At 38.4% G+C, this 7398-nt stretch overlaps 1 pseudogene; it reads left to right on the top strand.

The window, feature by feature from the left end:
- The first annotated feature begins 5999 nt into the window (after window positions 1-5999).
- On the top strand, window positions 6000-6887 carry LOC123848509 (peroxiredoxin-1-like; annotated as a pseudogene).
- Window positions 6888-7398: the final 511 nt, after the last annotated feature.

Here is a 7398-nt window from a genome sequence, read left to right on the forward strand (position 1 = left end):
AGGGTCCTGGGATGGAACCCTGCATTGGGCTCCCTGCTCAGCGGGAAGCCTGCTTCTCCCTCTCCCACTCCCCCTGCTTGTGTTCCCTCTCTCTCTCTCTGTCAAATAAATAAATAAAATCTTAAAAAAAAAAAAGATTTCCTAAGATTATTCACGGAAATTTCTTACAGACTGGACAATGTTGTAACCATGCTGTAACATCTTTCTAGAATAATGCTTTATAAATAATGGCGATCCCTACAAATATTTGATGAACAAATATGAATTAGTTCATTCTCTGAAACTTCCATCAAGTATTGTGCAGCTAGCTCTTGCTTTATTTGGTACAAAGTTAGGGGGCAGAAGTAGGGAGGTTTGAATCAACATAATATCTCCATGTACAGTCGTCAGATTTGTTTTAGGTCTATGATCCTCTTATCTTAAGCTTCATTAGGCTGCAAGTTTAGAATGAGGTCACATTGGCTTTCTTTCTTTATTAAACTTTAATGCTCAATTTATAACATCTCAGCCCTATACTGACTCAAATGTAGGAATCCCCCAAACAAAGTACACCCCATCCTTTCTGGTGAGCTACAAAGCATCATCATGCATATGCTCACAGCTAATCCCCAGTTTCCTGTTCTCCAGCCTCCTAACTAGAGGCCACTATTTAGGACATCACCTAAAGAAACTCACCACTGCAGGTATCAGTGTCTTTCTAGAGACATCCTTGGTACCAGGAAGGTTTTATCCCAGTGTTCCTTCACAAGAAGGCTGAGTGATGCTTGATCCTCTGCAGAGCTAGGAAGATTTGCCCTAGCCTTGGTTTGATCTCATCTTGTCACTTGGGCCCTGAAGTGACATTGTTTAAGACTATCTCAGGAATGTTCTCCCTTCAACTGCTTCAAATTTATTTATCCTAACAATTTATGCAACCAAACAAGACATGTAGTGTTTGCATTTCCTATCTCCATCAACATATATCTTTATAAGTAAAAACCACAAAGGACATACTTGCCATAGGCACTTGCAGAAAGAATACATACTGTCTCGAGTTATATGGGAGATCGGAGGGAGTTTATTTCCAGAATTCAAGTGCATGCCCAGGCTAAATACAGTGAATTTTGGTTAAAAGTCCTTGTTCTTTTCCTTGAATGATTTAGATGATCATTTTAACATCTCGCTAAACTGTTCAGAAATAGAATATCTATGTTAAAAAGTAATATAAACTAATGATTATATTACAAACATGTAAAAATAATAAAAGAACCCCACATATAAGCCAAAAGAGAAAATAGTCCATATTTATTCTTTTAAAGGAAAACAAACGTACAGAACAATAATGCAATTTCACTTACTAAGTGCCAAGTGGGGAATAAACAGGCTATGAAAGACACCAGGGGGAAAAAACTGCTTAATTATCAACTTCAGTAATAATTCTTTTTCAATTATTTTTAAGTTATAATTATTTTATTTATTTATTTTTTTAAAAGATTTTATTTATTTATTTGACAGAGAGAAAGACACAGCGAGAGAGGGAACACAAGCAGGGGGAGTGGGAGAGGGAGAAGCAGGCTTCCCACGGAGCAGGGAGCCTAATGTGGGGCTCGATCCCAGGACCTGGAATCATGACCTGAGCCGAAGGCAGACGCTTAACAACTGAGCCACCCAGGCGCCCTATAATTATTTTTCATTCGTAAAAGATTATAGAAAAATATTGCCACAATGGCATGTGTAGTCTATTCCTCAGAGGAGCCTGTTGAGATTAAAAAGTTTTATCTCAGTAATAATTAGAACTTCTGTACAATAGCGTGTCAATAACTTCTAGTTTCTGTATTATTATTATTATTATTTTTAAAGATTTTATTTATTTATTTGAGACAGAGAGAATGAGAGAGAGAGAGCATGAGAGGGAGGAGAGTCAGAGGGAGAAGCGGACTCCCCGCCGAGCAGGGAGCCCGATGCGGGACTCGATCCCGGGACTCCAGGATCATGACCTGAGCCGAAGGCAGCCGCTTAACCAACTGAGCCACCCAGGTGCCCTATATTATTTTTTTAAAGATCTTATTTCTTTATTTGACAGAGAGAGAGACAGCGAGAGAGGAAACACAAGCAGGGGGAGTAAAAGAGGGAGAAGCAGGCCTCCGGCCGAGCAGGGAGCCCCACGTGGGGCTCGATCCAGGACCCCGGGATCATGACCTGAGCCGAAGGCAGACACTTAACGACTGAGCCACCCAGGCGCCCCTAGTTTCTATATTATGTACCTAGCTTGCCTAGCCATGTCTTTTCTCACTGGCATCTTGTAAAATTATGAATGAGTGATTTCTAAAGCATGGATTCCTAAATGTGGTAGCACATCGCAATCACCTGGGAAAGTGTGAAAGGAATCATTGATTTGGGGCTTCACGCCTAGAAATTCTGATTAAATTGGTACATGGTGTGGCCTGGCTTTAAGAGACTAACAAATCACCAGGTGATTCTAAGGGCAATGTTACCACCCAGCTCAGATTTGTGATGAGGATGAAATTAAATTGTGTAAAGCATTCAGCATCCTGGCACATGGAGTACATGCAATATGGATTAGCAATTCATAATTTTGATTACTATTAAGTTAAATAATCCATGTAGACCATATATCAAAGAACCTGACATACTAAATGTTTGTTGGTACTGTGTTATGATTATTTAAATTACATAACTTAAACTCTATTTTTTTTTACTTATAAAATTCTATTATTTAAAGTTGAGTTATTTAATCTGCATTGCCTTCTATGGTCACATTACCAAATGTAAGCCCTGTGCAGCAGTTGATTTTTAAAGAGCTTAATGAAGAGATAAATCTATTGCTGCACTTAAAAAATAGACTAGAATGAAACACCTCGTCTTTTTAAAGATGAATTTGGACAACATCCCAGGCCATCCATCTTCGTGTCCAAAGTATAGCTCTGATAAGCTAAGAATTAAAGTAAATCAGAGATATTATATGCTATACGGATAGAAGGGTTAACTTTCTCCTGTTGTCGATAAACAATTGCTTCTTGTATTTACTTTAATGTTGCATAAGGAGTGATATGTGAATGCTGATGCACAAACAAGTATTAGAAAGAGAAAGGGAAAGAAATAACAGAAATAATGAAATGAAGAGGGTTGTGTCAAATTCTCATTTGAAAAATACCAGGCTCCAACTGATATGATGTTGGATCGGTGGTGTATGCTTACTTTTATGATTTTTATATTGAAATAATTTTAAAATTATAGAAAAGTTGCAAAATAGTACAAAGTTCCCCCATATAACAGTGCTTCACTCCAGTTTACCCTAATGTTAATATGTTATGTAACCACAGTAGTTATCAAAACCAAGAAATTAACATTAGAATTGCTATGAACTAGCCTGCAAAATTAATTTCGATTTCACCAGTTTTTCCGGTAAAGTCCTTTTTCTTTTTCTGCCCTAGGATTCATTAAGGGCTACCACATTTAATAAAGATGTCACATCTCCTTGCTCTCCTCCAATCTGTGACAATTCCTAAATCTTTTGTCTTTTGATCTTACCTTTTTTTTTTTTTTAAGATTTTATTTATTTGTCAGAGAGAGGGCGGGGGGGGGGGCGGGGGGAGAGAGAGAGCATAAGCAGGGGGAGCAGCAGAAGGAGAAGTACGCTCCCCACTGAGAAGGGAGCCTGCAAGGCTCCATCCCAGGACCCTGGGATCATGACCTGAGCCAAAGGAAGACGCTTAACTGACTGAGCCACCCAGGGAACCCTTAGACCTTAATGTTTCTGACCTTAACATTTTGAAATGGTCAGTTGTTTTATAGAATACCCTTCAGTTTGGGTATATCCGATATTTTCATGTGATTGGACTGTGGTTGTGGATTTTTAGTTAGAATGCTACAGAGGTGAGGTACCCTTCTCAGTATAACAATTCAGGATATAGAGGAGGTGGATAGGTCTCATTTTTGTTGATGTTAACCTTGATCACTTTGTTAAGGTGGTATCTGATGGACCCAGTCTCTGCTATAAAGTTAGAATTATTCCCTTTGTAATTAACAAATATCTTGGGAGTGATACACTGAGACTACGTAAATATCCTGTTTCTCCTCAAACTTTTGCTCACCAGCTTATCATCCATTGGTGGATCTTGCTTGCAGCAATTATTAGTGTTAAAATTATTAGTTCATGGTTATTTTCTGTTATTCTCATTCCTTCCACACTTATTAATTGGAATTCTTCAGTAAAAAAGAACCATTCTTATTGAAGAATTAAGCAGGTGAGGGAGATTAAGAGTGGCAGATTTCCAGTTATAAAATAAGCGGGTCACAGAGATGAAAAGTACAGCATGGGAAATGTAGTCCATAATATTGTAATAACTTCATGTGGTGACAGATGATAACTATACTTCCTGTGATGAGCACTGAGTAATGTACAGAACTGTCAAATCGCAAGGTGTGTTGTACACCTGAAACTAATATAACATTAGATGTCAACTCTACTTCAATAAAAATAAAAATAAACAATAAAAAAGAGCTATTGCTCTCCCGCATTGACTGATTATCTATAGGTTTCCACCCAGTACTATAATTACTTATTTTGTTGTTTAAATTGTTTCCGTTTTCTCCACTGGGAACTCTTTCAGGTTGATGTCTTTGCCCCTTTGATGTGATGCTTCCTTCTTCGGGCACTTAATTTTTGACACTGCGAAATGTTCCAGAACTTTTTTGTATTTTCTCTGTCCTCGTCCTAGAATCAGGCACTTTTCCAAGTGACTCTGGTTCCTTTCACTGGAGAATGGTATTTAGAAACTAATACGTGGGTATAAGGTGTGCTCACCGCTACTGGGTATCACTGCTCCTAGGCCTTCTCAGTGAGCAGAACTTGGAAATACATATGTATAACCTATGCCTACATACACATCTATATTTATTTCTCTCTATATATCTATCTAGACATATAATCTAGATTATATATAATCTAGCTATGTATATGTTAACAAAAACATGCATTCATAATGATATCTCCAATTCCAATCCAACACCATGAGATTCATTCTAGGACTCACTCTTTCCTTGTTTGTAGCTTCTTTTTCTGACGGTGAGAACTTGTTCTCATTTTCTACAATATATTTACCTCTTCAACGCTGGTGCATGCATGCATACAGTAGTTTCAGAGTTGTTAACCCATACCTGCATGGGTTATTATTAACCAGTATATTCCAGTTATTAACTGGAGTATAAGTGTTATGTAGAGTTATTTTTGTCTTTACTTATACGGTATTTAATCAAAATATTCTTCCAAAGTAACTTAACTTGAACCCCAAATATTTTTAAAATTTTTATTGTTATGTTAATCACCATACATTACATCATTAGTTTTTGATGTAGTGTTCCATGATTCATTGTTTGTGCATAACACCTAGTGCTCCATGCAGAACATGCCTAATATTTGCTGATTCTTGAAACTCCTTAGTAAGTAAAGAAACCTCATTCTTTCCATAACCAAGATGAAATTTATCAAATATTCCCACCTTCATTTCATCCAATAGTGTCTTATGAAGCATTATCTTCAGGCAGGCCATGATATATTTGCATATTTTTGACCATTAAACATTTCTTGAGTTGAAGCCAAAACTTTTCTCTCCAGTTTCTACACATTGGACAACAAGTTTATAAATTCCATATTTAAATGATACAGAAGTTGACTTATAAGAGTCAATTAATTCTTGTCATTTAATTCTTTAGGGGTACATACTGGGACCATTACATTTTGTCTAAATGTGCATATTAATAATATAGAAGGAAAAAACCAAAACAAAACCAAGAACTTTATTCTGGTTGTAACTGGAAGCCATGGCAAATCTTATACTATGATCTATTTTTTTTACTACTAGTGAACTGGGGACATACAAAACACATGTAATGGTATGAATATGTATATTTACAAAAAAAAGGTCTATTAATACATGCTCTGTGATACTCCTTTTGTGGAATAATTCTAGATGGATTATCTTCTTTATAAGAAACTCCTTTGCTACGCGTTTTGTTCCTGCCTTGTCTTCGGCGTTTTTGTTCTTAGAGCTGCCGATAGCAAGATGTCTTCAGGAAATGCCAAAATTGGGCATCCTGCCCCCAACTTCAAAGCCACGGCTGTTATGCCAGACGGCCAGTTCAAAGACCTCAGCCTATCTGACTACAAAGGGAAATACATTGTGTTCTTCTCTTACCCTCTTGACTTCACCTTTGTGTGCCCCACGGAGATCACTGCTTTCAGTGACAGGGCAGAAGAATTTAAGAAACTCAACAAGTGATTGGTGCTTCTGTGGATTCTCATTTCTGTCACCTGGCATGGATCAACACACCCAAGAATCAAGGAAGACTGGGACCCATGAACATTCCCTTGGTATCAGACCCCAAGCATACCATTGCTCAGGACTATGGATCTTAAAGGCTGACGAAGGCATCTCGTTCAGGGGCCTCTTTATCATTGATGATAAAGGTATCCTTAGGCAGATCACGGTAAATGACCTTCTTGTCGGCTGCTCTGTGGATGAGACTCAGCGACTGGTTCAAGCCTTCCAGTTTACTGACAAGCATGGGGAAGCGTGCCCAGCTGGCTGGAAGCCTGGCAGTGATACCATCAAGCTGATGTCCAGAAGAGCAAAGAATATTTCTCTAAGCAGAAATGGGCGCCGGGTCATTTTAGGGCTGGGCTGCAGTGGGTGGCCATGAAAACAAAATCTCTTTTGTACTATTGTCATGCTTAGAACATAAGACTTTAGACTCTGTGCAGATGTGGTATGGGGACAGGACAGGCCTTTCCTGCAGGGGTTGGGGAGGCCAGCCTTTCTTCCTCTGGAGAGAAGGGCCTGAGCTGTTATGGGGCAGGCCAACTCTTATGTACAGTAGTAGGGCATCACTGTTTGTCTTTTGTTGTTTATATTAAACTTGAACTGAGGAGGGAAAAAAAAAAAAAGAAACTCCTTTGCCATTACTGAGATCTTTTTCACAAAAGCAGACACTAATAAAGTGAAAGATATGTATCTTGTGTGGATAACTGAAGTCTGTGACCCATAATCTGCTCAGTGCTTTAAAAAAAGCTGATCTTTTAAAATACAATTATTTTATCAATCAAAGGGTAAAGAACATTTATCATTATTAGTACCATCGTCTTTCTTGTAGATTTTCTCAGCTGCTTGAGAGCTAGTTCATATTTATAGATTTTGCTTTCTGCATGATGGCATGGGGCCAAGACAGCAGCTAAATGAGGAAGAAAACTTGCAGAAAGCCAAAAGTGCCTCTGCTTCTGGGCAAGCAGTGGTAGGGTGATATGCAGACTTAGGAGGATTGCCAAAAACCTAAGGCCTCAGAAGGAATTCACTCAGCCCCAATAGATAGTGGGTGTGGCTTGAATTAGGAAGGGGGTTG

Source organism: Mirounga angustirostris, unplaced genomic scaffold, assembly GCF_029215605.1.
Source record: "Mirounga angustirostris isolate CCGP_5_RB_7025 unplaced genomic scaffold, mMirAng1.0.hap1 SCAF_11, whole genome shotgun sequence".
NCBI classification, from domain to species: Eukaryota; Metazoa; Chordata; class Mammalia; order Carnivora; family Phocidae; genus Mirounga; species Mirounga angustirostris.